Genomic DNA, 11501 nt, shown 5'->3' with positions numbered 1-11501 from the left:
TGAGCCCATCTTTGCATGAAATGTTCCTTTGGTATCTCTGATTTTCTTGAAGAGATCCCTAGTCTTTCCCATTCTGTTGTTTTCCTCTATTTTTTTGCATTGATCGCTGAAGAAGGCTTTCTTATCTCTTCTTGCTATTCTTTGGAACTCTGCATTCAGATGTTTATATCTTTCCTTTTCTCCTTTGGCAAGGTAATAGTAGATTATAAAAACAAAAATTAAAGGAGTAATAGAGGATTAAAAATAAGTTTATTTTTTTTAATTAAAAAATTATACTAGTAAAAATATATCTAGGAATTTCTCTGGAACTGTTGTGGACAGTGTGGGGTCAACTCAGTTTCAGATAGTTCTTTGATCCAGCTTACACTTCTCAAGTTCTATAGGCCCCCTTTCAATGTAGTTGGTGCTAACTACAGAGTTTTAATCTGTTGCACTTGTCACTTCCAAAGTGGTTCCCTCTGTTTATTTTAGCTTCTTCTGTTTGCTGGTCTCTTCAGTGTTTAATTTCCGCCCTGACACAAGGGGGCGAAGGTGGTCACTTATTTAGGCTCACTTGTTGAGTCGTGCTGTGGGGAGGGAGGAACACTGCAAACAAATATCACTGGTGTGTGTGGGAAGTGCTCACAGTGTTTCAGCACACTGGGTGTGTCCCCACTCAGTGGTGTGTGTGCTTTCATGGTCTACATTTCTTAGGCTCTAGGTTGCTCTGCTGGGAACTGTCTGAGGCCGGCCCTGGGTTGCATGCACTTTCCAGGCCTAAGCCACTCAGGTTCAGGTTCTTGGGTACTCCACAAAGGCGCAGACTCAATTGGGCCTGCATTTTGTGCCCTTTCCAGGTTTGAGCAGCTGAGGTGCCCAGGTGCTTGGTGAGAGCAGTCACCCCCAGGTGGGCGATGCATCTTATCACCTGCCCCATCCCAGCAGCTCAGTTTTCTGGGTTTACAACGGGTGCACCTTCTCAGGTGTGCTGCGTGTCTCTTTTAAGGAGATAATCTCTGGCTGTGACCCTCCTGGCAGATGTCAACCGTCCAGAATCCCAAGAACTCTTGGTTAGCTATGGAGCCTGTTTGCAGTTTGGTAGAGGATGCCTCTCTGGGGCCGTGGTTGCCCCTTTCTGGCTCTGGCTGCCCCCTGCCTGTTTGTCCCTGGTGAGAGATGGGCCAGTCCGCAGCTAGCGCTCAGTCCTTTGTTCTGTGAGCGGGCCTGTCAGTGCCTCTGGTTAGGGCTTTTCACGGGATAGTTTTCTCTCTCTCTCTCTTTTTTTCTCTCTCTCTCTGGCTATCCACAATTTGGGTTGCTATCTTATGTTAGTTCCCTCAGATTGCCCTCAGGGCATTCAGGCCAGGTCCTTACGCTAAGCAATGCAGCCCGCGCCTCCCTGTTCAGCCCCTGCTTGCTGGTGGCTGCTGCCAGAGCGCTGGGAGTTGCCCTTAGGCAGGTAATCTGTGCGTTTTATTTGTTTATTTATTTTTCCTCCTGGTTATGTTGCCTTCTGAGATTCCAAGATGCCCCACAGACCTGCCAGTGAGAGTATTTCTTGGTGTTTGGAAACTTTTCTTTTAAGACTCCCTTTCAAGGATGGATCTCTGTCCCGACCTCTTTTTTCTCTCTTTTTATCTTTTATAATTTGTCCTACCTCCTTTATAAGGCAATGGGCTGCCTTTCTGGGTGCCTGATGTCCTCTGCCACCATTCAGAAGTTTTTTTGTGGAATTTGCTCAGCGTTCAAATGTTCTTTCGATGAATTTGTGGGGGAGAAAGTGGTCTCTCCGTTCTATTCCTCTGCCATCTTAGGACCACCCCCCTCGAGCAGTTATTTAACAAAAACCCAAAATTAAAGAAAAAAAATTGAGGAGTTATTTAACAAAATATGTGCAAGATTTGTATACTGAAAACTGTAAAACTTTAATTGCAAAGAGAAATTAAAGACCTAAATTAATGCAGATATGTACCATGTTCCTGGTTTGAAAAATATTAGGATATCAATTGTCCTTATATTGACCAATAGATTCAATGTGGTCTCAATCGAAGCATGATTTGTTTTGTAGAAATTTGTAAGTTGATTTTTAAAAGGATATAGGGATAAAGAGGACCTACAATAGCCAAAACGATTTTACAAAAGTAAAACATATTTGTAGCAGGTGGATTTATACTATTTTATTTCAGTTTTTAACAGACTATAGGAATGAAGGCAAATTGGTAATAGATCAATGGATCAGAAAGCGTTAAAAAAGTAAAGTGTACATATGTGTGCAGTTGATTTTTAACAAAGGTGCCAAGGTAATTTAATGGGAAAATTAAAGCCTTTCAAAGAAGGGTGCCAAAATAAATGGATATCATTTGGGATGGAAAAAAACAAATTAGAATCTTTCCCTCACATCATACAGAAAAATGAAATGAAAATGGATCATTAAACCTAAAACCTATGCCTATAAAACTTTTAGCAAGAAGCAATTTGTTTTTTAATTTAAAATAGGCAGAGCTATCTTATTTGGGGCATATAAGGAAAATAAATGACGAATTGGACTTCATCAAAAATAACAACTTCTAAATTCTGGTGAAAAGTTGTTACAGATGAGAAAATATTTTAATACATATTTCTGAAAACTATATAATGTCTACAACTTAATAAGACAGCAGCTTTATTTAAATGTGCAGGAGATATAACTAAGCACCTCAAAGATTTATAAATTGATAATGAGCCACATGGATAAATCTCAAGAGAATTTCTTTTTTGAAAGAGAGAAAAAAGCAAAACACAGAAGACTGCATATTCCATGACTTTCATTAATATGTGATTCTAGAAAAGCAAAGCTGATCTCTGCTGGCCAACAGATTAGTGGTTGCATGGTGTTAAGGACCTCAAGGGGCAGTGCTCCATCTATTACAAAGGGGACAAAGGAACATGCAGGTACTCCTGATGATGGAAATCTTTCTGGGTTTTGAATATTCATATGTTAAGGGAAGCATATTACATGATATATATACTTGACAAAATTCTGAAATGACAAATTATTTTTCCATATTTTCAAAGTGATCACTCCATGGCTGTCACTGGTCTCAAGGATCAGACAGTTCTAATCATTAGATAAATGACATATAGATCATGTGGACAGATCAAGATAATGTGACTGACTGTCACAGAGGCTGATCTAGAAGGAACTGTATAGTTGTGCTTTAGGTTTATAGGACCATTCCAAGTGGACATAAGCATCCAAGTGCTGGTGACTTTATGTTCATAGATTAAAATAAAAATAAGTTGAATAAAGAGCATTTTGAATTATATTATACCAAATACACTTTAAAAGATTTTGACTGTATCAATCTATTTTTATCCACATTTTGTCACATAGCACAATAGTAAAAAACACAAGTCCTGAAGTAAGATGAATCTAGGTTTGGTCCCTGTTCTACCATTTACTACCCATGTAACCTTGGATAACTTACCTTGCATCTCTGAGTCCCCATTTCTTTGTCTGGGTTATCACAAGGATTAGAGGAAACAATGTACTTATAGCATTTAGTATGGCACCTGGGAGATAGCATATTCAATTAATATTTGCCATTTTGATTAGACTACTGTTAATACTTCCATACTTCCATCCCCTGGATGAGGAAATGGCACCTCACTACAGTTATTCTTGCCTGGAGAATCCCATGGACAGAGGAGTCTGGCAGCTTACAGTCCATGGGGTCACAGAATCAGATACAACTGAGCATCTGAGCACATTACTTCTCAAAAGTTAAATAATTGCCCTTAAAATGAAAATATTTTGTTTCATGACATAGCATATTAATAAAATTAATTTAAAAGGAAAATGTAGTTGTGTTTTGTTGTACAAACTATAACTCAATAAAAAGTGCACAGAAAACTAAGACAAAATATAATGAATTATAGGGAGAAAAAAAAAACAAAAAAAAATCTATTTTGATTAAGGATGTCATTTGTTGTTCTTGTAAGGATTTAGGTACTGTTCATATCATAGCACATGATCAATGAACAGATGGCTTTGTTTTTCAGTTCTGTTGGGCTTGAGATACTGGTATTCTAGCCCATTTAAAAGTCCTGTAAGAGCTGCAATCTAGAAGTTCATGTTTTGCCATCAAATGGACCTACATTTATTTGTGCCCTGCTCTAGGGAATGTTTTTCAAATTTCGGGAATGAAGTTCAGCTGGCATCTATAACTTGTAAGGATGACACTAAAGTAACAAGTTTCACTAAAGTGAAAAAGTTGGCTTAAAGCTCAACAATCAGAAAACTAAGATCATGGCATCTGGTCCCATCACTTCATGGCAAGCAGATGGGGAAACAATGGAAACAGTGACAGACTTTATTTTGGAGGGCTCCAAAATCACTGTAGATGGTGACTGCAGCCATGAAATTAAAAGACACTTCCTCCTTGGAAGAAAAACTATGACTAACCTAGATAGCTGGAGAAGGCACTGGCACCCCACTCCAGTACTCTTGCCTGGAAAATCCCATGGACAGAGGAGCCTGGTGGTCTGCAGTCCATGGGGTCACTAAGAGTTGGACACGACTGAGTGACTTCACTTTCATTTTTCACTTTCATGCATTGGAGAAGGAAATGGCAATCCACTCCAGTGTTCTTGCCTGGAGAATCCCAGGGACAGAAGAGCCTGGTAGGCTGCCATCTCTGGGGTCGCACAGAGTCGGACATGACTGAAGCAACTTAGCAGCAGCAGCAGCAGCAACCTAGACAGCATGTTAAAAAGCAGAGGCATTACTTTGCCAACAAAAGTCCATCTAGTCAATGCTATGGTTTTTCCAGTGGTCATGTATGGATGTGAGAGCTGGACTATAAAGAAAGCTTAGCACCGAAGAATTGATGCTTTTGAACTGTGGTGTTGGTGAAGACTCTTGAGAGTCCCTTGGACTGCAAGGAGTTCCAACCAGTCCATCCTAAAGGAAATCAGTCATGAATAATCATTGGAAGGACTGATGCTGAAGCTGGAACTCCAGTACTTTGGCCATCTGATGCAAAGAACTGACTCATGAGAGAAGACCCTGATTGTGGCAAAGATTGATGGTAGGAGAAGGGGACGACAGAGGATGAGATGGCTGGATGGCATCACCAACTCAATGGACATGCATTTAAGTAGACTCCGGGAGTTGGGGATGTATAGGGAAGCCTGGCATGTTGCAGTCCATGGGGTCGCTAAGTGTTGGACACAACTGAGTTACTGAACTGAACTGAGAGGTAAACTTTAGAACAGCAGTCAAAATCCAGAGTAAATTACCTTATATCAGAGGCACTGGAAAATCTTCAAGGATGTCCACCAATTCAAAGATTTTATAGCTTTCTGTTCCTTATCTATTTATTTCCATAAGGCCATATTAGGTTAATTCCATAGTCAGCAATTTGCTGAGTACTATGTCAGGAGTGCAGTAAAACTTCAAAACAATTCTAAAATGAGGGATTTTTTTTTTTTTTTATTTTATCCAGAGTAATTGATGTTTACTGCTACCAGGGAGAGTTTGAGGATTGTTACTTTCAGTTCAGTTCAGTCGGTCAGTCATGTCCAACACTTAGCGACCCCATGGACTGCAGCATGCCAGGCTTCCCTATACCTCCCCAATATCTATACCTAGATGTATACACACCCTTGCAAAATGACTTCTGAATATTCATTGCAAAAACTGTGATGACCAAAGGTTGACGAACAAACTTAGATGTCAATAATGTATTGATTTATCTTAAATTATGATAATTTAACTTATATTTTAAATTAGTTTATTTTAAATTCTAAGTAATTTAAAGATAAATAAATTATGCTAATCCATGATGGTATGGAGAAGGCAATGGCACCCCACTCCAGTGCTCTTGCTTGGAGAGACCCATGGACGGAGGAGCCTGGTGGGCTGCAGTGCATGGGATCTCGAAGAGTCGGACACAACTGAGTGACTTCACTTTCACTTTTCACTCTCATGCATTGGAGAAGGAAATGGCAATCCACTCCAGTGTTCTTGCCTGGAGAATCCCAGGGACAGAAGAGCCTGGTAGGCTGCCATCTCTGGGGTCGCACAGAGTTGGACAGGACTGAAGCGACTTAGCAGCAGCAGCATGATCATGTATAAAACTGAAAAAGGAGGAAGAAGATACCTATGCTAGAGATAGAGTTCCAAGATACAGTAAATACAAAAAGCAGGGTATAGAACTGTGGTGTAATATGTTTTGATATGTGTAAAGGGGGGAGAAAATGAAACTCTACATTCATGTTTCCTTGATTAGAGAAAAAATTTCTAGGCAGATACAGAAGAAATCAAGGACAGTGGTTACAAAGGATGAGATAATGGGAACAGAGCTGAAGCAGATACTGAAAAATTGCATTTTTCTCCTCTTATGTCAAATTTACATGAATAAGAGTTGGACTTACCTCAACATGGTCCAAGCCACCTTGCTTTCTTCAAGCTGCTTCATCAGCACAAGCTCCTTCCTCTTGACTCAGGATGAGAACTTTAGCCTTGGATCCAACCTCAGGACCACGTGGGGAAAACATTTTCTCCCTTCTCTTTGACACACAGGGCATGGGATGCCTTACTTAAGTTCAGTCAAACTTGTACTCCTCTTTGAGTTTCAATCTTGAATGGGTGACACCAACTTGCAGGGGAAGATGAGAAATCACTCACAGCACCAGCAGTGGACTCAATAAGACTCTACCAGTGGTAAAGCAATCATCAAGTTGTGACTAAGCCAGCGACTGTGTCCAAAATTCCATCTGCAGAAACATCGGCCCTTGGTTCCTTTGGATTTTAAAAATTAAGGTTCTTAGGGCTTTCCTCATAGCTCTGTTGGTAAGGAATCTGCCTGCAATGCAGGAGACCTGGGTTCGATTCCTGGGTCGGGAAGATCCCCTGGAGAAGGAAATGGCAATCCGCTCCAGTATTCTTGCCTGGAAATTCCATGGACACAGGAGCCCGGCAGGCTACAGTCCATGGGGTCACAAGAGTAGGACATGACATATCGACTAAACCACCAGACTTCCTTCCTAATCTCTGTGGTCTCCATTGTTGTTCCCATAAAAACTATTTCTGTTAAAGGTAAACAGATTTAATTTCTTTTTTTAGCTACATATAGTTATGATGCTAAATTAATTTCTTTTTTACTCTCTTTGCCATTAAATTGTAAGTTTCCTGAGGTCTAGTAGTTAGTCTTGTTCAACACCCATAGGGCCTAGCACCGTGCTTACCATATAACAATAGGTGATTATTGATAGAATTGACTAATTCAGTGACTCAGAAGTTAACATTAAGGCTAAGTGAAAATTAAAAGTTTCAAAATAACAAAGACTTCCAACATCTAAGCCCTGAGTCTATGCAAATGCTTTGTGTTAACTGATCTTCTCAATTCTCAGTCTCAGATCTCAATCGTGTCCAACTCTTTGCAATCCCAGGTACTGTAACTCACCAGCTACTCTTGTCTGTGGGATTTCTAGGCAAAAATGCTGGAGTGGGTTGCCACTTCCTTCTCCAGGGAATCTTGTCAATCCAGGGATTGAACCCAGGTCTCCTGCTTTGCAGGCAAATTCTTCACTGTCTGAGCTACAAGGAAGCCCAAAAGTATTTTTATTCATTGAAAATTAAAAGTTTCAAAATAACAATGACTTCTAATGTCTAAGCTCTGCATTTAAGCAATTTTTGTGTGTGTGTTAACTGATTTGCTCAATTCTCAGTCTCAAATCAAGGAGAGATTGAATAATTTAACATGGTAAAAAGAGGTTAATATTGAAAAGGCAATGAATATTTCTGCTTGAAATAAACTAGCAGGAAATCTATTCCTAAAACACATACTTAATGCTAAAATGAGTACAAATTTTTATGAAATCATTCATTTCTTTTAAAATGATAAATTTTACATTTGAAATGATTCTCATTTTTAATGACTATTACTATAAACCCATTCCATTCCTTTCAAACATTAGAAGAAACAGAGGGTAACTTGTATTAGATAATTTTCATTCAGTTAAACAATGAAAGAAATATAATGCCAAGGAAGTATTACTAAAAAAAAAATAATAATAATCTTTACTTTATACCTGACATCACAATAAAAAATTTTTATTAAAATTTTATATTCCTGGAAACCATGTTTCACTGTGTTAATATAAAATCCAGAATGTAATAGAAATAGAAAAAGAATTTTCCCAAAACCTCCAATTACTTAAAATAATATATTTTACATAGCACTAATTATCTTAAGTTAGCATACCACTGGGAAATGAAAAGCAAACATGAAATCTATTTGATTAATGTATCAGAATGTTGCAAAATTACACTTTTTTCCTCTTGACAGAGATCACTTTCCTTGCATTTCCACTTGTTTTCATTAAGTACTCTCATGTCAGCAATACTGATTTGACAATTTGAATATCATTCCCATAAGAGCACTCTAAATAAATACTCCTTCATCTTTATCCATAAAAATACAATGTTATACTCACTCAAAAGCCTTATAAAATTATGTATTATCAAACATAATTTGTAACCATTAAATCTCTCAATGTGACATGGAAAGGACAACAAAATAAGGGAGCCATGTAAATACTTCTTTAAGGATGGAATTGATTTTGTTCAAGGGCCACTGTTCTGTCACTCTTTAAAAAGACTTCAAATGTCAATTCATTGCTTTCTGTAAAAGTGAAAAAGCAATCTTTTTGCCTATTATTTGCACAGCAAGTATCATTCAAGCTTAACTTTATCATTTTCATAATATCCTTTCAAAACATAGAAAATAAATTTTATTGGGTGCTAAGAAATTTCAAGACCCAATCACTTCAGTTCAGTTCAGTCACTCAATCGTGTCTGACTCCTTGCAACCCCATGGACTGCAGCATGCCAAGCTTCCCTGTTCATCACCAACTCCTCGGATATACCCAAACCCATGTCCATTGATTCGGTGATGCCATCCAACCATCTCATCCTCTGTCATCCCCTTCTCCTCCGGCCTTCAAACTTTCCCAGCATCAGGGTGTTTTCCAATGAAGCCGCTCTTCTCATCAGGTGGCCAAAGTATTGAAGTTTCAGCTTCAATATCAGCCCTTCCAATGAACACTCAGGGCTGATCTCCTTTAGGATGGTTGGATCTCCTTGCACTCCAAAGGACTTTTAAGAGTCTTCTTTAACACCACAGTTCAAATCATCAATTCGTCAGTGCTTGGCTTTCTTTATAGTCCAACTCTCACATCCATACACGACTACTGGAAAAACCATAGCCTTGACTAAATGGACCTTTGTTGACAAAGTAATGTCTCTGCTTTTTAATATGCTGTATAGGTTAGTCATAGCTTTTCTTCCAAGGAACAAGTGTCTTTTAATTTCCTGGCTGCAATCACCATCTGCAATGATTTTGGAACCCCCCAAAATAAAGTGTGCCATTGTTTCCACTGTTGTGCCATCTATTTGCCATGAAGTGATGGGACCCGATGCCATGATCTTAGTTTTCTGAATGGTGAGCTTTAAGCCTACTTTTTCACTCTCCTCTTTCACTTTCATCAGGAGGCTCTTTAGTTCTTCTTCACTTTCTGTCATAAGGGTGGCATCATCTGTATATCTGAGGTTATTGATATTTCTCCCAGCAATCTTGATTCCAGCTGTGCTTCATCCAGCCCAGTGTTTCTCATGATGTACTCTGCATACAAGTTAAATAAGCAGGGTGACAATATACAGCCTTGATGTACTCCTTTTCCTATTTGAAACCAGTTTCTTGTTCTACGTCCAGTACTAACTGTTGCTTCTTGACCTGCATACAGATTTCTCAAGAGGCAGGCCAGGTAGTCTGGCATTCCCATCTCTTTCAGAATTTTCCACAGTTTGTTGTGATCCACACAATCAAAGGCTTTGGCATAGTCAATAAAGCAGATATAGATATTTTTCTGGAATGCTCTTGTTTTTTGATGATCCAGCAGATGTTGGTAATTTGATCTCTGTTTCCTCTGCCTTCTCTAAAACCAGCTTGAACATCTGGAAGTTCACGGTTCATGTATTGGGTTCAAGACCCAATACCACTCTTCAGAAAGAATGAAATCAATCTAAATAGTAGAATTAAGACTATAACACCATTTCCACAGGCAAATTTCCCTACTAAGATACATGAATTGTATTTAGGTAAAATATTCCATCATAACCCTGCACCAGAATACCCTTTCCTTGGGTCAATTTAGTTTGTTTTGTGTTCTGGAATTTCCTTCTGTATAGCATATCCTCTCTGGAACTTGTTAAAACCATCAAGATCATAGGTTTACAGTCTGCTTCTATAGAGTTGCTTTTGCTTGCACCTTAATATATATATATATATATATTTTTTTTTACAATAGTTTAGTTCTGCTGCTGGGTTTACAAAACTCATAAGCATAAGGTAGTGGGTTTTTTCCTGAACTTTATTCTCAGATGAAAACTCTAACATTAAAAAGGTATAAAAACTGTGAAGGTATTTTCCAAGCTCTGTCTCAAATGTCAGAAACTTGATGAAACCATTTAAAATTTATCTGTTCTGACTGAACTCTCTCACTCCTCTGATGATATTGATTGTACTTTGTTCTTTACTGTGATTTCTGGCTTTTCCTCTCCAGATAGAATGATGGCTGCATTAAGGCAGAACACTTTATCTTATTATCTTCAGCCACAGTCCATCTCTGCTGCCTTCCTTCTTGTCAAGTCTCCCACATCTTAAAATAACCAATTTTTATGCCTAAATCCACATAGAATTATTTTCAGTTTTTGTTCCTTCTTGCTTTTATCAGGCTTTGTAACATGATGGTCAAATTCTCCTGCTTGACTTCATCTATTCCCAGTCATACTTAACATGGGTGCAATGTGGCTGATAGACCCATACTTCTGTAGAAGAGTCTTTATCAACCCCATGATCCTAATTTCCCAACAGGGAATGTTGTTGCTCAGTCCCATGGTCATGTCTGACTCTTTGTGACTTGATAGACTGCATGGCTTTCTGGTCCTTCCTACTTCCTGGAGTTTGCTCAAACTCATGTCCATTGAGTCAATGATGCCATCCAACCATCTCATCCTCTGTCACTCTCTTCTCTTCCTGCCCTCAGTCTTTCCCAGCATCAAGGTCTTTTCCAGTGAGTCAGCTTTTCACATCAGGTGGCCAAAGTATTGGAGCTTCAGCTTCAGCATCAGTCTTTAAAATGAATATTCAGGGTTGATTTACTTTAGGATTGACTGGTTTGATCTTGCTGTCCAAAGGACTGTCAAGAGTTTAAATGCATGATCTGACATAAAAGTCTTGACTACTTGTCACATTGTAAACTCTTCACCTAAACAAACTTTCATGAGACTCTTCCTACCCATTACTTGTATGACTTGCTTTCTCCTCTCTTTGCTATAATTGATCTTTTATTGATTCCTTTTTCCTACTAAATTTAAGGCCTTGAGCACACCAGTGTTCCAGTCATACTTACTTATTCAAAACTACTTACTGAGAGGATATATCATGTCAAACACTTCTAAAAACTGAGGGTTAGCA

At 38.7% G+C, this 11501-nt stretch overlaps 1 pseudogene; it reads right to left on the bottom strand.

Moving 5' to 3' along the window:
• The window catches only part of LOC105003150, a 15070-nt pseudogene extending 8630 nt beyond the window's left edge, over positions 1-6440 (bottom strand).
• Between the last annotated feature and the right edge of the window lie 5061 nt (positions 6441-11501).

Source organism: Bison bison, unplaced genomic scaffold, assembly GCF_000754665.1.
Source record: "Bison bison bison isolate TAMUID 2011002044 unplaced genomic scaffold, Bison_UMD1.0 scf7180017864462, whole genome shotgun sequence".
NCBI lineage: Eukaryota > Metazoa > Chordata > Mammalia > Artiodactyla > Bovidae > Bison > Bison bison.
This window is presented reverse-complemented; position numbering and strand designations above follow the sequence as displayed.